Source organism: Mus caroli, unplaced genomic scaffold, assembly GCF_978045245.1.
Source record: "Mus caroli unplaced genomic scaffold, Mus_caroli_1 scaffold_6, whole genome shotgun sequence".
Classification (NCBI taxonomy): Eukaryota; Metazoa; Chordata; class Mammalia; order Rodentia; family Muridae; genus Mus; species Mus caroli.
Genome location: NW_028227261.1, coordinates 117,691,027 through 117,715,708, shown reverse-complemented (window position 1 = coordinate 117,715,708; position 24,682 = coordinate 117,691,027). Strand labels below are relative to the sequence as shown.

Below are 24,682 nucleotides of genomic sequence, written 5' to 3'. Positions count from 1 at the left end.
AGAAAGACTTCCCACAGTGACAATAACTTCTCTTCAAATATCTGAGGGTTCTATGTTCTGTGTTCTTTAAGAGACTAATTCTGAAGTGTCTTTTCTAGTAATATTTTCAATATTTAATTTTGTAGCCTTCCATTTGCATCCCTCTTTTGTAATACGTGAAAAGCTTTCAATTATAACACAAAATAACGATGACTAGACTCAGTAAGCACAGACATTTAATTGGACCATAGAGAGTTTGAAAGGCTACAAATTGCTATTGTGTCATTTGAATCTTGCTAGGTTGGGAAAAAGGAAGGAATGATAATTTTTGAACCTTTAAATAGAAAAAGTGAACTAAAATTTCAAACGCACATATAAAACAAAAATGAAAATGAAAATGAAAGCTTTCTCACCACAAGAATCTGTCCAATGAAATTATTTTCTTTCCGTAATTGAAAATTTGTAACTGCATATTTATGGGATACAGAGAATATGGGATATGAAGGGATATATATATATATATGTATATATATATGAATAATTTATGTTAAAATGAGCCAATTAGTCTAGTCATTACCCTGATATTATTCTTGTAAGAATATTTAAAATATACTTTCATAGCAATTTTAAATGAACAATATATAATAATTTAATATATTCATCATTTTGCAATAGATGTTGAAAGTTACATTATTACTGAGACTATAAAGCCTTCACCCTACCTCTACCTTACACCTAACTTCTCTCCTCTGTAGAATTTTTCTTTCCATGACTAAATATTTGGTTCTTTCATATTCAACATAAATAGTTGACACATACTTCTTTGCCTTCCTTACTGAACATAATATCCTTTAGTTTTATATGGATTGTCACAAATGATAGCTCTTTCTTTTAAAGGCCAATTTTTCCATTTTCTTCACATAGACATATGATTTTTCTCCATGTTTCATGTTGATGGACACCTAAATTGATTTCAAAGTGTGATGATTGTGAATAGTATCTAAATGAAGATTTTGGCCTAGAGATTCTTTGACAAACTGAATTAAGTCTTTGGGCTAAATACTGAGGAATTTGTTATATAGGGATTTAATTTTGTATTTGAGGAATCTGCACAGACTGTTTTATAGTGGCTCTGATTTCTTGCATTATCACTGGCAGTGGGCTCAGGATTCTCTTTCTGCATATCTTCACCTACACATCTTTTCTCCCGTATTTTGCTAACAGGTATGCTGACAAGATGTCTTGCTATGGCTGTATTTTTCATTTCCTTCCAATGAAGGTTGTTTAGCATTTTTTACATGTTTGTTGGTTATCCTCATGACTTCTTTGGAGAAATGTCAATCTGTACCTTTTTTTTTGTTTGTTTATTTATTTGTTTTTCAGGGTTTTTTTATGAAGGTGTTCGTCTTCTTGATGGTCAGTTAATTTTCCAATGCAGTTTTTAGCTTCTGCATTATGTAGCACCTTATTTTGATACATTTTTATTTGTCTACATTTGCTATTGTTGCCTGTGATGTTATGGACAAATTAAAACAAAACAAAATAAATAAACAAACAAAAAACCAATTGTCTAGGACAATGTTTCCTTTTTTATATTCCAGGAATTTTCTGTTTCTGTTCCTGCATTTAGTTCCTTTACTACTTCTCATTGGTGTTAACATGGTGTAAGGTGAAGTCCCATGTCATGATTATGCATGAATGGAAGGAATCCTTGTGCTCCAACACCATTTATGGAACAAACAAGCCTCCTATTGTGAATTCTTTCCAGTCTTTCCCTTTGGAGATCAGGCAATCCCATGGAAAAAGGGAGGAAAGACTGTAGAAGTTAGAGGGAGTGGAAAAAAACAAGAAAACATGGCCCACCAAATCACTAGAGCAATATGCACAGGGTTCACAAAGACTGAAGCAGCCATCATGGAACCTGCATAGGTCTCTACCAGGTCCTCTGCCTATGTTATCTGGCTGTTAGCTTAGTGCTTTTGTGAGATTCATAACAATGGAAGTTGATGTGCTTCCTACTCTTTGCCTGCTCTTAACATTTCTTTCCTCCTACTGGGTTTCCTTGTCCAGCCTCAATACAGCAGATTTTTTTGCCTTGTCTTATTATCTCATGTTTTGTCCTGTTAGTCTGTCATTTCATAAAGGCCTAGTCTCTTTTGGAATGGAAATGATGGAGACTGGATTGGTGTGAGGGAAGCTGGCAGAAGAAGAGGGAGGAGAAACTGTTTTGGGGATGTACTGTATGAAAGAAGAACCTAATAACCTTTTATAAAAATAAAAGTAAATTTAGAGAAAAAATTTTAAGAATTGAGTAGATGAATGTGTGTATTTCTGGGATAAATATTGGCATTCATTAATAACATTATCCGGTGTTTTATTTGTTTGTTTGTTGTTTCATTGTATTTGCCAATGTTATACTGTTTTAGTTATTATAGCTTTGTAATACAGCTTGAAATCTGGCAGTGATATGCCTCAAGCCTTGTATCTTTTGTTGGTGTTTATCTTTTTCATATTGTTGTATTGTGTTCTATGTTAATAAAAGAGTAGTATATTTTTAAACAACAACAACAAAAGGACAGTGGAATTTGATTGAGATTGAATTGAACCTCTATATTACTTCAGGTATTTTAAATATTTTTAGCTATAATAAAATTTCTTGTGAACACAAGTTGTGTTTTCATTTGATTCTTTGTTAGTGTATACAAATGTTTCTGGTTTTTACCATGCTAATATTATCCTGCCAATCCAACTTTTATTCTGATAAATTTCAGTTGATAATTTACTGTTTTACAGACATTCTTTCTCTCTCAAATATAAAAACATCTTGACATACACAAAGAGATCGTCTCACACCCAAAAATAAATAATAAATACATATATAACCAATTATACATAATATACAAATACATAATATGCACATAATAATAGTTGGGCCTCCTAATGAAATTGTTATAATTTGTCATATGACCTGCTATATCCTTTTATTTATTTTTATTATTGCTGTTATGTGCTGTTTACAAATATTAATTCACTCAGTCTTTTCAAGTAGGCTCTAGAGAAGATTTTATTGACATGAATTACAGAGCTCGTGTCTCTAGCTGCATATGTAGCAGAAGATGGCCTAGTCGGCCATCATTGCAAAGAGAGGCCCCTTGGTCTTGCAAACTTTATATGCCCCAGTACAGGGGAACGCCAGGGCCAAGAAGTTGGAGTGGATGGAAAAGGGAGCAGGGTGGGGGTATGGTATAGGGGACTTTCAGGATAGCATTTGAAATGTAAATGAAGAAAATATCTAATAAAAAATTGGGAAAATAAAGATCACTGAGGCACTTTGGCTTTCTCACAACCAATACTGAAATAGGGAAGAGTACTGTGAAACAAATCACAAACATTTACTATAGCTAGAAACCAGGTCACTCGTCTGACACAGTACATTCATGACATTTACCATAACCACTTTTTGTCTCTTTGAGCAAACCATGGACACCTAATGTGAAGATAAAGAAGGGAGGAAGTGTCACATGAACTATCAAAGTTGACGGAATCAGGACTATGCAGCAGAGCTCTCACTCAGTCCTGGAATGCTGTACTTTGAACTTAGATACGAAGTAGAACAAATATCTCACTGGGGTACAGGGTTGCTCTTATGTACATAGATGAATACACAGAGCTGAGCAGGAATCACAAAGCCTTGTCTGTGCATGGGAATGCCAACAGAGGACCATGTCCTATTGTTGGTGTACTGCAAGCTGCAGCTCTGACTATGTGAAGAGCTATGCTTAACTTGTTCAACCACAAAAGTATAATTATATGTATGTATGTATGTAATGTATGTATCACTTTTTAAATACAAGATGTGTTTTTGACTGTGTTAGTCATAGTGTTGTTGGCAAGCTAGATGAAATGGTAAATATAAACAGGCTCCTCTGAATCCTTAAATGATTACCTTTTATTTCTTCTAGTGCAACTTAAACTTTTTTACATCTCTACAAAACACTACTCTACTGGCTGGTTTTGTGTGTCAATTTGAAACAGGCTGGAGTTATCACACAGAAAGGAGCTTCACACGGAGAAGTGTCTCCATGAGAACCACCTGTGGGACATTTTCTTGGTTGCTGGTTTCTTGGTTGGAAGGGCTCATTGTGGGTGGTGCCATCCCTGGGCTGGTCGTCTTGGGTTCTATAAGAAAGCAAGCAGAGAAAGCCAGGGAAAGCAATCCAGTAAGTAACATCCCTCCATGCCCTCTGCATCAGCTCCTGCTTCCTGACCTGCTTGAGTTCCAGTCCTGACTTCCTTGGTGATGAACAGCAATGTGGAAGAGTAAGCTGAATAAACCCTTTCCTTCCCAACTTGCTTCGTGTTCATGATGTTTGTGCAGGAATAGAAACCCTGACTAAGACAACTTCTTTGGTTAAATTCAATGTATCATGATTTATGCTTTAACATATAGTGCATTGCTCTGTGTATATAGAAATAAATCCATTAAAGGTAAATGAATTTGCTATGAGAACATTTGATGATTATACCTATTAAATGATACAGGCTAGTTTGTAGAAACAAAATATTCTGCAAGTTTTCACATAATGTTAATATAATGATGTTTATAAGAATCTCTTAAATGCACTCAGCAATATAACAGATTCAAAGATACGGATGGATGTGGAACTCCAAAGTAATATTTCAGAGATTTCGGTGATCATTACTTCACAATTTTCTGGAATGCTATACTTTAAACTTAGATAGGAAGTAGAAAAAATGTCTCACTGGGGTACAGACTTGCTCTTACATACATAGATGATAAACAGAGCTGAGCAGGAATCACAAAGCCTTGCCTATGCATAGGAATGCCAACAGAGGACCCTGTCCTATTGTTGATGCACTGCAAGCTGCAGCTCTGACTATGTGAAGAGGCACAGGAGGCACTCCACACAGTGACTAACACTTCTAGATTTAAACTGGTATAAAGATAAATACCTAGATCAATGGAATAGAAGGACACAGAAATCTTACCTAGCTACAGTCATAGGAGTTTTGAGGAAAATGTCAAAACAATAAACTGCAGCAAAGAGAGACAAGAAAATAGTATAATAACTGTAAAAAAAACAGTTAGAAGATGTAACTAGGCCCATTTCACTGTAAGAAAAAGGAAAAAGACTCAAATGAATAAAAGAGCATAAAGTAAGATTTGGAATCGGAGGAGGAAAAGCTGGAGAAACACATCAAGACGTGAGTGTAGGAAAAGGTTTGTTTTGAATGTGACTCTAGTGCTCATGTCAACATACATACAACCAAAATTAGAATGACACAGAGAAGATTTTCATGGCCCTAGGCAAGGATGACAAGAAACTTTGTGGACAGGACTCTAGTGGCTTCGGGATTATGGATCACAATGTTAAATGAGAGTCTTGAAGCTATCAAGTTTCTTCACAGTAAAAATATGTAGACATTAAAAACATCCTATGTGGTTGGAAATGAATGTGTGTTATCTATATATCTGATAGAAAGTTAATATCTAAATATACAAGAGGTTAATAAAATTAATAAAGAATCCAACAACCTAACCTATACATGAACTTAAGAAATCTTTCTCAAAGGATAAAGCACAAACACACATTAGTCAAGAAAATGCAAATTAAAGCCACATCAAGGTTCTTTCTCACTTATTTACAATTATATCCATTGTAAAAATAATTTCAAAATGCTACTGAAGTTGTAAATAAAATAACCCATTTTAGAATTCAGAGGTCACATAAACTTGTCAAGTCACTATGAAAATATTTATTACTTGATCTACCATGTGATATAAGTCTGTCACTCCAAGGTATTTGCCCAAAGGACCCCAATTCACAATATATTTTATACATTAATGAATACTTTAACACAATCCATAATGGTTAAACCATGGAAACAACTTAAGTGTCAAAAAACAGAGTAACTAAAGAATAAAGAAAATATACAAAAATGTAAAATTATCCTCAGCAATATTTGTTATTTTCCAGGAAAATAGATGCAAGAGGAGGTAATTATATTAAATAAATTACTGCCTATAACTAATAATTGAGTAATTAAATTATTAATTAAATTATTAATTATTTGAAATATTTATTACTCAAAGAAAAGAAATGTTTTCTCTCATAAATACTAAAATCATTATATATATATGTATATATATAATGTGAAAAAAATCTATTTTATGATAAAAATTAAAGATTCTAAAATATCTCAGTTGAAATGGTATTTTGTTTCCCCCTTCTAAGATGGATCAAAGTATCCACACTATGGTCTTCCTTCTTGAGTTTCGTGTGGTTTGTGAATTTGTGCTTGCTGACAGGAGCCTGATATAGCTGTCTCCTGAGAGGTTCTGCCAGTGCCTGACAAATACAGAAGTGGATGCTTACAGCCATCCATTGGACTGAGAATAGTGTCCCCAATGAAGGAGCTAGAGAAAGTACCTAAGGAGCTGAAGGGGTTTGCAGCCCCATAGGAGGAACAGTAATATGAACTAACCAGTATCTCCAGAGCTCCCAGGAACTAAACCACCAACCAAAGAGTACACATTGTGGTTCTCATGGCTCCAGCTGCTTATGCAGCAGAGGATGGCCTAGTCAGACATCAATAGGGAGAGAGGCCCTTTGTCCTATGAAGGCTCTATGCCCCAGTGCCAAGGCCAGGAAGCTGGAGTGGGTGGGGTGCTGAGCAGGGGGAGGGGGAGGGAATTGTGAGAGGGTATTTTTCGAGGGGACACCAGGACAGGGGGTAACATTTGAAATGTAAATAAAGAAATATCCAATTTTAAAAAAGGAAAAAAAAGAAAGTGTTAACAACAAATTCATGATATACTTACTGCTATGGGAAAAAAATCAAGTCACTGAATTTAATGTGTTAAACAGAAGACAACACAATTCAAAGTGTGTGTAGCCAATGAAAATTATGCTTGTATTTTGGTTAATAAAGCATACTAAAACACCACTGTTCCTGTTAATGGCTACTATTAAAGCTTTAGACACCTTTTTTTTTGACAAATTAAAATTTTAATTACACAGTCTATTGCCTTCCTGTTCTATTTTGCTCAGTAATAGATTTCCTCAAATGTTTCATTTTGGAAAACTGATCCATTTTCCTCTAAGTAATTTAGGAAAGAAAAGTCTCTTATTGATAAATAACATTTTTTTTTACTATTTGATAATTTTATTCATGTATTTAATATCTAATATATCTCGAGCATTTCCACCCAGTCTCACCTTAAACTCACTTAAGGTACCACAAACATGCATCCCTTCTAAATTTGTGACCTTTTATGTTATATTTATTATGACCCACTGATTCCAACTTGTATTGCATATGTATACATGGGCGAGGGGCTATGGACTATAGCATGGTCAACCTGCCAATGACCACTGGTCCAATGAAAAGTGGCTTGTTGGCCTCTCTCCCACTCATGCTAGAGTGTTACCTGGCAAGATGTTGTTTAAGATTTGTGCAGGTAACTATATCTAAATTACCAATAATGGTTTAAAAGTTAAGATTCATTTCCTATATGTAAATATTAATATTCTACTCTAAGACAATGAATAAAAATTGTCTTTAGTAGAAGAGAATAATATATAGGACATGCTGGTGTGTGTTGGTCATTTATTCCTTTCAACATTGCATGGGATTCTTACTCCCTTCATTTCACAGATATAAAGAAACTCAGGCCAATTTGCAATTATTAAGTTACACATTTTTCATCATTATTTAATGATTTTTTTATTTGAATATAAGTAGCAGAGTCCACATATATAGTTAGACATACATTAAAGGGACATGTTATTCTTTTATATTCACATGTGTGCATTATGTCTGTGTGTCAACATGTTTGTATATATGTGTGTATGCATAAGTGAGTGCATATGTGTAAGTGTATGCTTGTGTGTTTTGCTGAGACTTTGTACACAATAAGCTACAGTTACAGCACTGGGCTATAACCCCCACTCTCGAATACACTGTTTTCTAAAATGAAGTAAATGATTTAAAATAATGTTGGCATGATCTATATGATAAAAAATAATTTACTGAAACATAACATTTCATCTAAAAAGAAGAAGGCTATTTCATGTCTAATCTCAAAACCTAAGCAATGCATAGCCATGAGGAAGAAAGCTGACTTCTGAACAACTCCAGTTTTTTTCAGAGAAGAAAGGAATCACCTAGTCTCACATTGCTCGTGCAGATTCAAGAGTCACAAGGCTGCTGGTTTCTTAACCTAAATATAGTGTGATTATAAAATGTAAAATAATATGATTTTTTTTACAAAACACTAAAAATACACAGAATATGATTTACTGTGGATATATTAAAATAATTATTAGAAAAATTTCTGAGCTTTTCTATTAGCAGATACAAAACAGATAGTTATGCTTGTCAGCATTTGAGGTCAATACCATCTATGGTAGGAAATTTTCTTTCTCAACAGCTCCAACTCTGTGTTGCTTTGTGCCTTGTTCCTGGAGCGTGTTTATACATGGCCGCCAGTATTCCAAGTGAATTTACAACCTTCTAGAATAGAGAAGAGAAGGAAAGAGGGAGGGAAGAGAAGAGAAGACATAAGAAAGAAGAAAAAGAGAAGAAACAAACCTAACTCAGTTTGACTCGTGAGAAAGATATTGACATGTGAGAGGTATAGGTAAGATAATTGCAATTGGAAAGTAAACAAAATATAATTGTGTATGGAGCAGTGATTTTATTCCATATTTTAGCTAATATGCCTTCAGAAATATAAGAAAGGTTAGTATCAATGGGATTATCAATTTCACGAAAATTAAATGTTATAGTTGGACATAATCAGATGGCAAGTAACTACTGGTCAGATCTAACAATAATCAACTATTAACAGCAGTGACACATGTGTCAGTTAGCAAATATATCTTTCTGGTTGTTACTTTTTAAGAAGAAACAAAATAGAATGAAGAGATATCTCAGTCACTATAGCCTAAGATCACAACCAAATAGCTAAAATATGGAATATAATCACTGCTCCATACACAATTATATTTTGCTTACTTTCCAATTGCAGTTTGTTACTTATTCCTCTCACATGCCAATATCTTTCTCATACATCAAACTGAGTTAGGATTGTTTCTCCTCTTTCTCTTCTCCTCTTCTTGAAGAAACACTGTACTTTTTTAATTGTTTCTTATATAAAAGCCTTGATTGATATATTTTCATTATCTAAGAAATAGAAAATTATTTTTATTTCATCCATTCAGCATCAATGCCAATGTTACGATATATAAACAATATGAGAACTTCACAATAAAATGAGACAATAAATAATGGTAGACTGTATTAATGCACATGCATACATTCATACATAGAAACATAGATACATACATACAACAACAATTTCTGATTTTTAAAAGAGGACATTTTCTGTATCCATCTTAACAAGTTGAAAATATGAGAGGGAAAACAGCAAGGGGGGAAAAAGGTGGGGAGATAGTGTGGAGAGGAGGAAAACTGCGGCTTTGTAAACTAATATAAAAAATAACAATATCAATGTGGCCTTATTTTGTTTTATTAGATATTTTATTCATTTGCATTTCAAATGCTATCCTATCCCCTACCCCCTCCCTCCACCCTGCTCCTGGGGTGAATGGCCATTGAGAAAATGCATTTAGGAGGGAATTTTATTTCATTAAAAGTTATCTTTTTCTTTCTGAAATCTTATCTGCCACCTTGTACGTTTGGCAAAACATCCAATAAATTATGTTTCCTGAATTTAAAAAAAATGTGGCCTTAAAATAAGCAATTTCACATGTGTTTTAGAGAATTATTTTTACTCAAATACACATAATTAAATAGCCATTAATAATAATGAAATAATATTTTAGTATGCTGAGGCTTTCTGTTTATTTGATTTGAACAAATATATAACACTACTCCTCACCACACAAATGGTCCTCTGGTAAGCATTTATAATTTTAGGATATTGGATCTGAACCAGGTTCTGAATAAAAACCACTACTCTGTCAAAACCACTTTTTACTTTCCAAAAGTTTTAGTTTCGGGCACCCCAAGATAGCTACAGAAAAAAAGGAGCTTTTGGCAAGGAAGGCTTTAGGTCCAAGATTTAGATTACTTCTCCCCATCCCAGCTAGGGAAATGGGCAATCACTTTGTTATTATTACACAGGGAAGGAGAAGGCATTTGTTCAGGCACATTTCTCCAACATCAAGTGTTCCCAAGAGTAAAAGGGAGTAATTTTTAGAAACGAATTCACTTATTCAGACCTCCTGGGAAGTTTGTGAGAACTATCCCAATGTGCCAAAAGGCACTCTTGTGAGCTCTGAAAACCATGGACCTAACTAAGTACCCAACTGACTTTTCAGAAAGAGTTTCTTTTGGGAGAGGGTGTGATTTAATACCCTATAATGAATGCCTATTGATTGCTTACTTCACATTTTCTTAGTTGCTTTGGCCATAAAAGGATTTAGATTAAAACAGGAGAGTAATATAAAGAACCCTAAAATGTTTTCAACAATAATACAGTTCCTTAAACTGTGGAAGCATTCCCCTCCTCATTGCTCAAAGCTTTTCATGTATAGTGGTATGAGAACATAGTCTGGGTTGTAAGAAGATGACAAAGATGAAATTAATGACTGATGTCTTGTGCCTGGCAAAAGGAAAGGGTCTTCTACTGTAGATTTAATTCATAGATTTACTATAGTTCACTGAAGTAGATTTTGTCACACTTTTAATGAGCAAACACAGACTTATCATCATACTTGGATGCCTACGGTCCACTTCTACTAACAGAGAAATATCATAACGACAAACTTTATATGTAATATCTGACAGTTATCACAGAGCCAACATGTGAATTTTCATCCTCTGACATGCTGCATTCCCCCACCAATTGCTCTTCACAGGCCTTCCTATATATTATTGGTTTTCTCACTTTCTGGACTTCAATATTGTTTCCTTCATTCTTCTATCTTTTACATCCCTGCCTCTTAATTACTTTCTTCTTAATCCCATGGAAGTCACTTTTTTTCAGTGATTTTCCTAATAAAATTTGTCATCTGTGATAATCATATACATTATAGAAATGTATGTTTCTTTTTGCCTCTATGTCTTTAAAAAATAGAATGTGAAATGTAGTGTGCGCAATCTAAGAAATAGAGTATTTACCACAATGACCTCTGGTAAGCATATAACAGAGAGTTTTGACTCACAATCATTGGTTAGATGAGGGCCAGTGACATCATTGTAGTGACATAGTGTCAGAGTGCTTACCTATGATGATTCTAGTCCCAGCTACCAATGATGAAAGGTTAGTAATAAATACTATAAGGTCAACTTATATGTTAAATGACCTTTTTCTTCTTCATAGCATTTTATACAATTCATTTTCTTTTAAGTTCACAGCACAATGAAATAGAATGAATGCCCCAGGGAGTAAAATGCCCATGAGAATACGAAAGAACAAGTGATTTATTAAAGGACAATTATCATAATAGCTTAGTTGAGTGAACCAGACTCTAATTGAATTTTACTGATAAAATGCTGTTGGCCTGGTTTATATACTAATACTACAGTACAGGAGAACAAAAATTACTAAGCCCTCAACTTTTAGGGGAACTGCTGAGAGGAGGGAGATCTCAGCCATAAGGTAAGAGCAATGTCAGCATAATGAATAAGGAGCAAAGGTAAAAGCCTTCGTCCTTTCACCAACATACTACGGATACCTCTTTTTCTTATACCTTTAAGTCACCATTTAAAACACATGCAGACTGTTAATGGTGAAAATAGACTTTCTTTATAGATGATCTGATTTATATTTAAAAAGAAGTCCCTTCTACAGATCTTTTCTGCTAGACCTTTACCTTATACTTCCTATGTTTCTGTTTGTTGGTAATTCCTACAGATCAGTGCCAACATTTCCTTGATGGTGTTGTTTGTCCTTCATGCATCAGCAGGGAAATATAGAATCCACTGGATTTAATCATTCTGGATGGGGGGCAGGGGAGGAATAGGAGAGAGAAGGGAATCTGATCTAGTACTGGGAGAGGTCAAAGGACTGAAGCCCTGAGAGCCAGCAGAAAGAATGGAAACAGACAACCTATGGAGATAGGAGGTTTGGGGGACCCTCCAGAATGCACCAGAGATCTGGGAGATAAGAGACATTCAAAGGGAGGGACCTTAGATGAAATGCCAGACAGTAAGGAGAGGGAACTTGGAGTGTCCACCTCCAGCAGGAAGACAGGGAATCTTGAGGGATAGGTAGCCATCCCACAGTCACAACTCTGACCCATAATTGTTCCTGTCTGAAATAATTACAGGCATGGAAATGGAGAGAAGCCTGAGGAAAAGAAGGTACAGTGACAGGCCCAAAGTGGGATCCAGCTCAAGGGGAGGCTCCAAGGCCTGACACTATTCCTGAGACTATGGAGTGCTCACAAAAGGCACCTATCCTGACTGCTTTCCTGAAATCCCAACAAGCAACTGAAAGAATCAAATGCAGATATTTACAGAAGCAGCTGATGTTGAATTAGGGAAAACTGAATGAAGCTGAGGAGAAGTGGGATCCTATAGGATGACCAGCAGGTTCAATTAATCTGGGCTCCTGGGATCTCTCAAACATCGGATCACCAAACAGGTAGCATACACTAGTTGATGAGGCCCCCAATACACATTCAGTAGAGGACCACTGGGTCTGTGTTCATTCAGAGATGATGCACCTAATATTCAAGAGACTGGAGGCCCCAGGGGATTTAGAGGTCAGGTGGGGTGGGGGTTGGGGACATCCATATGAGACAGGTGGATGGAAAGGATGTATGGGATGTGGAACAGTCAGAGGGTGGATCATGGTGGGAGGAATAAAATATCGACTGTAAAAAAAATAATTAATAAAAAAAAAAAGAACAGAGTAAATAGGGGTAGTAGGATAGATCGGTGAATAAAGGCAATTGCCATAAAAGTATGATAACCTGTGTTGAGTCCCCAGAATACCTGTGAAGGTGAAAGAAGAGAATCAATTCCACAAAATTAACCTCTGACCTCTGACCACTGGTCTGTGGCACCAACAGAGACATCATCATTGTTATCATAAAATTTTAATAAAATGGATTATTTTGGTTTAATGAGATGACTCAGAAGGTAGAGGAAATTGCCACCAAACCTAATGACCTGAGTTCAATGCCAGGACTTACAGAATGGAAGGGGAATTCAAGCCCAGTAAGTTGTCTGCTGACCTTCGCAAGTGTGTGGTGGCACATGTATGCCCACACAAAATTAAGACAATAAAAATATAAATAAATTTTAAAAATAAAAAAAAGGTCTCACCAAAATTTTAAATCTCAGTAATGTTTTAGTGTGCAACCCAGATCACGTGAACATATGATCAGGACTCATCAGACTTTTGCTTCAATGGGAAACAGATTCAACATTTTAACTATGTCATTCTTAATGCCATGGCTGTAGAACCTGATTTGTGCCTAAATTGCACAAAAGCAAATTTAAACAATAATTGAAAACTACAAATGGCTATTTTCCAATAAATCTTTATTTGCAAAGGAAATAACAGGCAGGAAATCCCCATGGATCAAAGAATATATATCAGCAAAATATGCTGACATTCAATAACAAATTCATGCTTGTTAATTTTTATCATTGCTTTGTGGGAACTATTCAATCCCCTCACATTTTCAAGAGCCATGAATCTTATTTCTTGTTTCAGAAGAGAAATACGAGTCTGATGTCATAATTTTTATGACTGGGAGCTTAATTACCACTTACTATTTTGGATTTCTTACCAATGAAACTATATGGAGGATTTTTTTTAACTCTGCCTAGAGCAATGCTTTTCTCACTGTAACTTTCTAGAGTGCATAATTAAATCACTGAATATCCCTTGTGATGTTCACATGCATGACCACCATACTGTATTGATTATGACACAAAATAATCAAACTTATGTTTTAATTACAATCCTTCAGTTTTTCTGCATGTTAATTACTATCCCTAATATTATATTTTATCAGACATGCATAATTCTTTAAAATTGTATGAAAATTCATTATATTTTTTTAGATCTGACAAATAAAATTCTTTGTGCAAGTGAACAAGAACTTCCAAACAGTTCCATCACAGCTTGGGTAAAGTACCATCTTTTCTTGTGTAAAATGAAGTTTTCACCTCCAGCCCCAAGGGTGAGGCTAGCACACCTGCTTCTGTTGGATTCTCAGAGAACCCAGAAGGGAAGTAAAGGCAAGTGCACTTTGGCTACTGAGCTCAAAAGTGTTTAGCTGAACAAAATATGCCTTCATTGAAACTTTCAAATAAACTAAACAAACAAACAGAAACAAACAAAAACCCTGGGTTTCATTCTTCACCATGGCTAAAGAGTTGCAAAATGCAAGTTGAATGCCCCGTGCTAAAAGCACCTTCCCGATAGCCTCTCCCAGTGAAATTAGCAAAATAAATACAAAACCCAAGAAAATATTATGTATTGTACTCAAAAAAAAATAATCAGAATAGGATAATAAACAAATATCATAATTTTACCCAACTGCTAACAGGAATTCAGAACTTAATCGCAAATACTAACATCTGCACTGTAAGCCAACATGGAGAACACTAAAAAGCATCCAATATTACTTGGCAAATAGTCACAATTTTTTAAGTGACATGGAGTTTTATAATGATTCCAATTCATAATGAGACACAATGTTAATGAAACATTTTTTTTTCCCCAACAAGGATGTGGCTACTGACCAGCAGAACTATGTCCATGAATACCCAATTCTTCAGCCTTCTGTCTATGGAAAGGTTCTGCTAAAGGTTTGTTACAGTCCATATACTTTCTTTTATGTCTTGCTTATGTGTCATTTGTGACCCAATGTTTTTAGAAATGCACAGAATCAGGCATGTTGACACAGCCCTCCGTCTTTCCTTATTCTCCACAATTACTCTCATTTATTTTGTAACAAAATGATAAGAATCCATCATGTATTTGTACATTCAACACATGTATATTTTATTTTCACATTCAAATATTGTTTTTTAAATCAATGAAAATTATATTAAATAATGTGATTGATTTTGTTTAGTTTACCTGAATAGCTTAGTTATTTTTATATTATAATAGCTAATGTAAGAAATTATGTGATGTGATTTAACATGTAGAAAAGTCTAAGAATACAAAAGCACATACAAACAGAGCTAGAGAGAATATGAGTAATCAAAAATGAAATAAAAATATATGTAAGCCACAAATATGTAACACTGTCATCAAATGTAAGTAACTCAAATTGTCACAGAATTTGACGTTCATGTTTTTGGAGTTTTAGTGGATACATAATATAGAACCACAGTAAAAAACACTGCCTAGCAATGGATTCAATGGTGTGTCCTATTAATGACATTGATAGTGATAATTACTGTGGGATATCCTGTATACCAGTCACAGTTTCTGTGCTTTTATGATCAGAAACCACCTGTCCCCCATCATACCCCCTAAATCAGAAGAGTCCAGTCTCCACAAAACTGGTTGAGTCATACTTAATCAAGGAACCCATGAAACTAAGCAACAGTGCTCAGTGTGAGAATTTCTCTGTCTATTTTCTGGGATGATAGCAATTCCCAGGACAGAGTTGCGAATTCAGCAATCTACATACAAGAAAGAAGAAATGTAAGAACATCATCAGATGGATGGCTGTAGGCAATACGCTTAGGAGCCATATGTTTTGCTGAGTGCTCCTACTTGCCATTTAATGGGAGCTTCAGCATAAAATCCCATATCCACCTGAGTGCTTAAGGTAAAACACTGAAACTGCTAATGGGTGCTCAAAATGATTTAGGTGCTCATCTTCTTGGACATGTCTATTTCCTTGGCAAAGAAATGCAAAAAGTGACTACAGAGTGCTGGAAATAACAGACAACAGAAGCAAAACCAAACATAAAATCCCACACAGCCCTGTTTCCCCTTAAAGTAAAAGTAGGACTCTTTTAAAACCAACCAATCACCTTCAACCTTAAAGTGTATCACATTCCAAGAAATAATTATTGTATTATCCAAGTAGCAGAGTCCATTTCTGTAGATTTACATTAACTATGAGATTGACTGTTAAAAAAAAAAGTGAAATGTCTCTAGAGTAGTTTTACTAATTGGTCAACCTTATTTTAAGTCTCTAAATGTCTTGGGGTGAAATAATACTACAATTGTAGTCTCCAAATAGCAACAGCAATTGCCATCAGAATGCCCTGCTATATCTAGTGCTTGGCTGTAAGAAGCCATCAGGAATACTTGTGAAGGTGAATGAGGAGCAGACTACAGTCGCAAGCTCCATGTAGAAATAGCATTCCCATCAGATGGTCCCTTATACATCTATACTTGGCTGCAGGAAGCTCATTTTCCATGGAAGGTTAATGATAGAGCCAGAAAAACTAGAAGTGGTTTCTCTTTCACTAAGGGAAAAATCAAAGAATGCAGAAATGAGCAAGAAATGAGTATGGGGATGGGAATAGGGAGAGCTGATAAGAAGACAGAATCCTGGACTAACTTTACCACAAATTGTGTGGGTGGGAGATATATAAATCTTAAGGTATAACCCAGAGAACCACTGCTTAGTTTGACAAATATAAAAGCAGCTGTGATAGCTAGTATTGTCAAATAGACAATCTTGAAGGCAAACCTCTGGGCACAGATATGAGTGATAGTCCAGGTTAGACACTGAGAATGTTCATTAAGGGTTATCTTGATTATCTTAAATATTGTAGAAAGACTCATCTTAACTGTGGATAGAAGATCTTATACTATAAATGAGGTTGGCAAGCTGAGTATTCAGACATGTATGTCCTACCAATTTGTTCCTAATTGTGAGTAGAATGTGACCAGCTTGGTCAAGTTTCTGCCACTGTGACTGCCTTACTGTGATGGATAGTAATGTGACATTGTGAACTGAAAAGTCCTTTGTCCCTTGGGTTGCTTCTTGTCATTTTATTTTATCATTGAAACAGGGAAAAAAACTAAGACAGAAACAGGAGGCTTTGAGGCAGAAAAATAATGTAATACTAATGATCTTTATAAAGAAAGAAAGATTGTTCTGGCTATATGTTGAGGGGAAGCCATTCAGCTAAAGTATGTTATCCTTGAGGCATTTACTGAAATGCTTGCTCCTGTGCAATTATTTGCATGCCCTCTACAAGATGCTATACTGGACAAAACCACACCATTTGTAACAACTTTCAAATACAAATTGATATGCCTTTCTTTATTTAGATGAAATTTTCAATGATGAGTTAAAAGAGAAAAAATGAAAAAATACCCAAGGTTTAAGATTATAATGTAAGTGGGGTTTAAAATTTAGCTAATATATAGTGGTGGTGGGAATGGAACTTCAAGGGATTGAATGAAATTTTAGTTTATTTCATGTTTTCAATAATACATAATAGACAAACCTGTATATGCAATGTTTATGCTATATAAATTCTAGAATGAACCGAAAGGTCTAAACCATGATCTATTCTGACTCACATACAAATTAGATAGAGCTACTATATCTAGAAATCCATATAATAGAAACCCATAGCAAATTCCAAAGATTGTTCAGGAATTATTTCCTTGAAATTATCTGAATGTCTCAGTCCTCCATGTAGTCATATGTCAAATGGGAAAGAGAGCATTATCTTGACTAAGTAGAATTGTCTAGTAATAATTCTTACTACATAAACAAGACAATAAATCCTACATTTTAATTGATCTTGTTTTGGTTTGTTTGTTTGTTTGTTTTTTATTACGTATTTTCCTCAATTACATTTCCAATGCTATCCCAAAAGTCCCCCATGCCCCCCCCCACTTCCCTACCCACCCATTCCCATTCTTTTGGCCCTGGCATTCCCCTGTATTGGGGCATATAAAGTTTGCAAGTCCAATGGGCCTATCTTTCCAGTGATGGCCGACTAGGCCATCTTTCGATACATATGCAGCTAGAGACAAGAGCTCCGGGGTACTGGTTAGTTCATCATGTTGTTCCAACTATAGGGTTGCAGATCCCTTTAGCTCCTTGGGTACTTTCTCTAGCTTTTCCATTGGGAGCCTTGTGATCCATCCAATAGCTAACAGTGAGCATCCACTTCTGTGTTTGTTTGGCCCCAGCATAGTTTCACAAGAGAGAGCTATATCTGAAACAGGCTCTCCTGCATTGTTTTTTAGCTTTGTAAGACCACACTACCCTAGAATTCAGAGATTTGCCAGTGTCTGCATCTTGAATTATGTTATCAAAGGCATGTGCTACCATGCCCAGTATATGTGAATTGATGTTTTGACTGCTTGTATGATGGTGTGAGAGTGTCAAACCTTGGAATTATAGTTAGTTTTGAGCTGCCATATGGGTGCCAGGATTTGAACCTGGCTCCTTCGGAAGAGCAGTCAGTGCTCTTAACCACTGAAACATCTTAAAAAGATGATGTTTAAAATACCTGTATTTTCGGTCTCAAAATATGGTACACTTTAAATAAAATGTTTTCAAGGGTATAACAGAAAAACAAATTTCCAGACAGTGGTGTATATTTATATGTGGGAAGCCATTCCAGACTCCCTGGCCAGTGGATGGAAATCTATGCCAGGCAGTAAACAAGCCCATATTTGGTAGATGGCTCGCCCTTAATCCCTGATTGGCTGAGCAAGCCTGCCTGGTGAGGTGATGTGACCTGTGGTGATTGGTTGAGGCTTGGTTGTGGCTTGAGTGGATACCTTGTACCCCTAGGCAAGGGGAATTGGAGGAGAGAAGCTGCCTGAGTAAACTGCTTTAAGAAGAACCAGTGGTTGCATTTTCCTTGCTGGTCAAGTTGGATGCAACATTTATAAGGGAACAGGAATATTATTTTGGTTAAATCAATGTCTACTCAGACATTAAAATACTGGAAAATGAATATTCAACTTTTTTCAAGTTTATGATACAGCCTTAAGTTATTGGTAATTGAGTAGCTGTTTGACTTTTGTTCTCAGTTTATCTGCATAAAGATTCTGACAGCATGTAGAATTTACCACTTCTCATCCTGAGAGTGGCAAGGTGTTGAGAATAGAAGTAAGATCCTGGAACGTTGGATCTACAATGAGGAAGGAAGCCAAGATATAAGTGATTGCAAATCTACTCCATGGTAATTAAATCTGCTAATCCCTGGTGTTTCCTCTCTGCCCACACAGGATTCCTGGTTGTTTACTTGCAAATTCACACTGAATTGTGCCCTGACATAGCCATTATGTCTATTACATTGCTCTAGATTTTCATCTCCAAATTGTTTATAAAAGAAAGGCTTGAGTTTTATTATATTTCTTTTCAAAGGTAGTTTCCCTTCAAGATGATGATAACACTCAATTAATTCAGTCAATGAACAGCTCACTCTAAGTGGATCTTACACTGGTCTGAACATTGAATAAGACCTGTAAACAACAAGCAGTTTTTAAAGTCTGGTCTTACGTATTCACATTTCATTTCTTAATACAATGCTCCTAACTAGACCTCCCCTCCTTGGACACTGGCCTTTGTGCCCAAGTGTATTTTTACTATATTAAAGTAATCACACAACCAGACATGTTCTCCACAGCAAAGTTAATCACTCTTCTCTATGGGTCAAATGGTACTCTCCACTGTGACATAATAGCAGTTATCAAAGGGCTTTGCTATTCTCTGTACATGGTCCCCCGTCACTGAGAGAACCCAGAGAAAAGCAGCTCTTATTCTTCTCCTTATTTATATCTTCAGCAGCCAGCATCCTGCCTTGTACTTTGAGTCATACAATACACACCTCGAAATAATTGTACCCAAGACAATAAGTGAATCACACAAGGCCACAGTGTCCTGTGTGAAGAGAGGCAGGGAGAACAAAGGAAAGAGATGTATTAGAAAATGTTTCTTTTTTTAAATACTCACTTCTTCTAAGCTGTTTACAAAGTCATCATTCAAAATGAATACTAGTTGGCTCCCTAATTATTCAATTACTAGATTGTTCATGTGATGAGGAGTATTGACACACAACCATGAAGTCAAGGTGAGGAAAATAGATCTTAATCATGTGGACTAATCTTTCAGGGATACACAGCAAACATTCAAATAAACATATCTATCCCCCATGTTAAAGACCAATTGTTTTTCAGTGATTGTAATTTATGTTAAAACACAGAAACATTTAAAATGTCAGCTAGTAGTTTGCTTTGTGAATTCAATTTTCCAGCATATTCTAAAACTGAGTTTCTCCCCAAAATTATGTGCTAATTTAAAAGTAGTATAAGTAAACAGACATTTTAATAATTTTATTTTATTGCTTTTATTAAAGTCATGATGATCATTTTATTTCTTAATCCATTTAACTAACCTATGTTTTTTTGTTTTTGTTTTTGTTTTTGTTTTAACCAGGGAATTGAGGATATTTAAACTCATTATTGAAGGATGTATTTGACTGCTGGACTTTATTTGGATTTTTGCCATTTATATTCTTAGTGCTATTATATGCTTTTGTGTTTATAGCTTCATTTGTTTTCTTTCTATACTCTCTTGTCAATGGTTTTTCCTCTCTTGATCTTTAGTGCATCTAAAATATGGATATAATAGTTGCAATTAATACTGAGTTTCAAATTAATTAATACTGAAATACAAAACAAGCATTTTAGGTAAATTTTTAATGCTAAAAATCAAGTCAATAAAATTCCATTTTGACTTCATATCTCTATATTGTTTGAGAGTATATACACGACAAGTTTGAATAAATTCCATTGCCTACTCCTCCTGTTCTATTCCATGTCTAGCTCTCTAACCTCAGTAGAAATATTCTATTCTGGTTTCATTTTTGTTTGTTTATTTAAACCCATTGAGTTTCTTTATTACTGTCAGTATGTGCGATGATGTAGGCGCATTTACTGGGTCCTGAGAGGCAGTACCCTTGACTGAAACGGATTTTTCTTCTAGTAGAATCTTCAGATTGCTAACTGATCCTCAGATGGGCTGAAATTTTGTGCTAATCACTAACCTCCCTGGTATTACTTTGTCTGGCTTTATCTTGTACAGACCTCAAGCTTCCTGTCCCAACTGCCATGAGTTCATAGTGGCAGCTGCTCTGCAGTGTCCAGAAGACAACATTCCCTGTAGTCACAAACCACAGTTTGTCCTCACAATCACTTTGCCCTTTTACTGTGATGATCACTGAGACTTGGGAGGAAGGGGTGCCTTAGCATTGCTGTTTTTGTGATGGAAACCATGAACAAAGGCAGCCTGAGGAGGAAAGGATATCTTTGGCTTATACTTCCATCACTGTTCATCCTTGGAGGAAATCAGGACAGGAGTTCAAGCAGGGCAGGAAAACTAGAGGCATGGGGTAATGCAGAGGCCATGAATGGGATCTGTTTACTAGCTTGCTCATGGTTTTCTAAGCCTGCTTTCTTATAGAAAGTCTGACTAATAGCCCACAGGAGCCCACTCACAATGGAATGTCACCTTGCACATCAATTACTAATTAAGAAAATACCTACAGGCATGCTTACAACCTGATCTTATGGAGGCATTTTTTTCTTGAATCTTTTTTATTAATTAATTTATTTTTACACTCCATATTTTATCCCCTGCCCACATTGTCCACCCTCCAACTGTTCCACATCTCATACCTCCTCTCTACCCCTTTGTCTCCATGTGAATGTCCCCACCCTTACCCCACATGACCCCTAAATTCCCTGGAGCCTCCAGTCTCTCAAGGGTTAGGTGCATCATCTCTGAATGAATATAGATCTGGAAGTCCTCTACTGAAAATGTGTTGGGGGCCTCATATCAACTGGTGCTGGCTGCCTGTTTGGTGGTCCAGTGTTTGAGAGATCTCAGGGGTTCAGATTAATTGAGGCTGCTGGTCCTCCTACAGAGAGGCCTTAGTCCTCAGCTTCTTCCAGCTTTTCCCTAATTCAACAACAGTAGTCAGCTGCTTCTGTCCATTGGTTGGGTGCAAATATCTGCATCTGACTCTTTCAGCTGCTTGTTGAATCTTCTGGAGTGCAGCCATGCTAGGTCCCTTTTTGTGAGGGCATGGGGGCATTTCTTAATGAGGATCCCTCCTCTCTTTAATGACCCTTGCTTGTGTGAAGTTGACAAACTATTCAGCACAAGAGATGTGATACACATACCCCAATTAGGAAACAGCACCCCACAGTTAAGAAAAAATATACAATGTTATATGGATGCTTAATCTAAAGAAAAACAACACACAAGTCTAACACTTAAGAATCACAGCCTTCAGGGATTCAAGTGAGGGGCAGGGTTGCCATTCCACAGTCACATCTCTGACCCATAATTGTTCCTGTCTGAAAGAATTACAGGGATGTAAATGGAGAGAGAGCCTAAGAAAAAGAAGGTCCAGCAATAGCCCTAAAGTGGGATCCAGCTCAAGGGGAAGTCCCAAGGCCTGACACTATTACTGAGGACATGGAGAGCTCACAAAAAGGGATCTATCATGACTGCGCTCCTGAAGACCAAACAAGCAACTGAAAGAATCAGATGCAGACATTTGCACCCAACCAATGGACAGAAGCAGCTGACCCCTAATGGTGAATTAGGGAAAACTAAATGAAGCTGAGGAGAAGTGGGATCCTGTAGGATGACCAGCAGTTTCAATTAATCTGGACCTCTGGGAGCTCTCAAACATTGAACCACCAAACAGGTAGCATAAAATAGCTGATGAGGCCCCCCAACACACATTCAGTAGAGACTCCTGGATCTGTGTTCATTCAAAGATGATGCACCTAATCTGCAACAGACTGGAGGCCCAGTGAGTTTAGAGGTCAGGTGGGGTGAGGATAAAGTCATCCACATGGAGGAGAAGGGGAGGAGGTGTGGGAAGTGGAGCAGTCAGAGGGTGAGTAAGGGGGCAGGGAATGGAATATGGGGTATTAAAATAAATTAATTTTTAAAAACATAATCAAAACCTTTAAAAAGGCAAAACATTTCAGAGTAGTCCAAGTCTTTTCATTCTTATAAAATCATGGTTTAAAACATATATAAAGCATTATGTATAAAACTAAATACTAATGAGGACTTTTACATACTTAGTGTAAATTAATATGTTTATCAAAGTGTAGTAACTGTTTTTCTATAACACATTATTTAAACAGAATTTGATGACTTATTTATTATTTCATTTCTAGGAAGGAGTTCATGAAAAAGCTGATATTTATCAGGTTAACCCTGTAGGCATGAAGGTTATTCATAACAAAGTTTAAATCTAATGGTGTTTGTCCCTTAACTCAGTGTTAATTACTCTACAGCTGTGCCAACAGTGTTCCCTATGCACCTTCATATACTTCTCTTGAATACATAATACACAACCCATAATTACAAGCAGATTATCCATAGAGACAACATGAGCTTCATAAAGTGCCATTTCAAAGTCCTCGTGTTGTAGCTGGGGTGGAGGAGAGAGACACAGAGGGAAGCATGACATTAAAACTTGTCTCCTACATAACATCATGACTGCTCGCCTATTGAGAGATTACGGTGATAATTTTCCTCCTCCTCTTGGGTAAAGTTACAGAGATGAATGCTTAATAATAAATCTACTTTGACCAAAGTACATTTCAATCTAACGGCTTTGGTTCAACTTTGCTGTAAATCTTATAGCTACCACATTTTTGTTGCCTTTACTTGTATTAAAACTGTCTACTGAAAAAAATCGATGACTTCCTCCTTTATGAAGCCACAAAATGAGACATTTTGTTTATCCAGAAAAAGAGAGATGCACACTGGCAGCTGTTCCCTGAGGTCCATTCCTACTCTCTCCACCAAAGGATGAGAAACTATTCTCATCAGAGATTGTGTCTCTTTTTCAAACATTTGCACAAATACACACAATAAAATATCAAGAAAATGTAGAAAGCATAAATTGGAAACCTCTGATTATTAAGGACAGGAGAAACTCTGTTCAAAAGTACTGCAAGGAGTCACCTCCAGGTCACTGCCAGTTATAGCTTTCTGGTGCAGATACCAGAATATTGAAACCTCTGCATCTTTCATGAGACACTTGGATTTGTTTCTTAATATATGAAATTAAAAATTAACACTTTAGAAGTATTTAAGTTTACTCATCAAAATACAGGTGAAATTCCACATTTGATAAGTCTATACAAATATATCATACAATATTCTATACTCTCCAAGCAATATTGCTAAATCTGCCCTACCTAAGAATGCCACAGACACTTTTCTTTGGTTGATTTTTGTTCATACAAGTGGGAACATGCTTGCCACACCTCACTTATCCCATACAAAAAGTGTTTCTGGAATAAATCATGATATTGGGAATTATTCTTTCTTCTTCTTCTTCTTCTTTTTCTTCTTTTTCTTCTTTTTCTTCTTCTTCTTCTTCTTCTTCTTCTTCTTCTTTCTTCTTTCTTCTTTCTTCTTTCTTCTTTCTTCTTTCTTCTTTCTTCTTTCTTCTTTCTTCTTTCTTCTTTCTTCTTTCTTCTTTCTTCTTTCTTCTTTCTTCTTTCTTCTTTCTTCTTTCTTCTTTCTTCTTTCTTCTTTCTTCTTCTTCTTCTTCTTCTTCTTCTTCTTCTTCTTCTTCTTCTTCTTCTTCTTCTTCTTCTCCTTCTCCTTCTCCTTCTCCTTCTCCTTCTTCTTTTTTTGTTTTTTCGAGACAGGGTTTCTCTGTATAGCCCAGGCTGTCCTGGAACTCACTCTGTAGACCA

General features: G+C 35.9%; 1 protein-coding gene across 11 annotated transcripts in view; it reads right to left on the bottom strand.

Moving 5' to 3' along the window:
- Lingo2 (leucine rich repeat and Ig domain containing 2) overlaps positions 1 to 24,682 on the bottom strand; it is a 1,228,899-nt gene that overhangs the window by 1,043,247 nt on the left and 160,970 nt on the right. For 9 of the 11 annotated variants that reach the window (XR_015047437.1, XM_029476367.2, XM_029476366.2 and 6 more), the window contains exon 1: positions 8,403 to 8,512. The exons of the other annotated variants lie outside the window; for them this stretch is intronic. The gene's annotated coding sequence lies outside the window, so the exon portion shown is untranslated. Of the gene's footprint in view, positions 1 to 8,402; positions 8,513 to 24,682 lie in introns of those variants that run through there. 11 annotated transcript variants of the gene reach the window in all.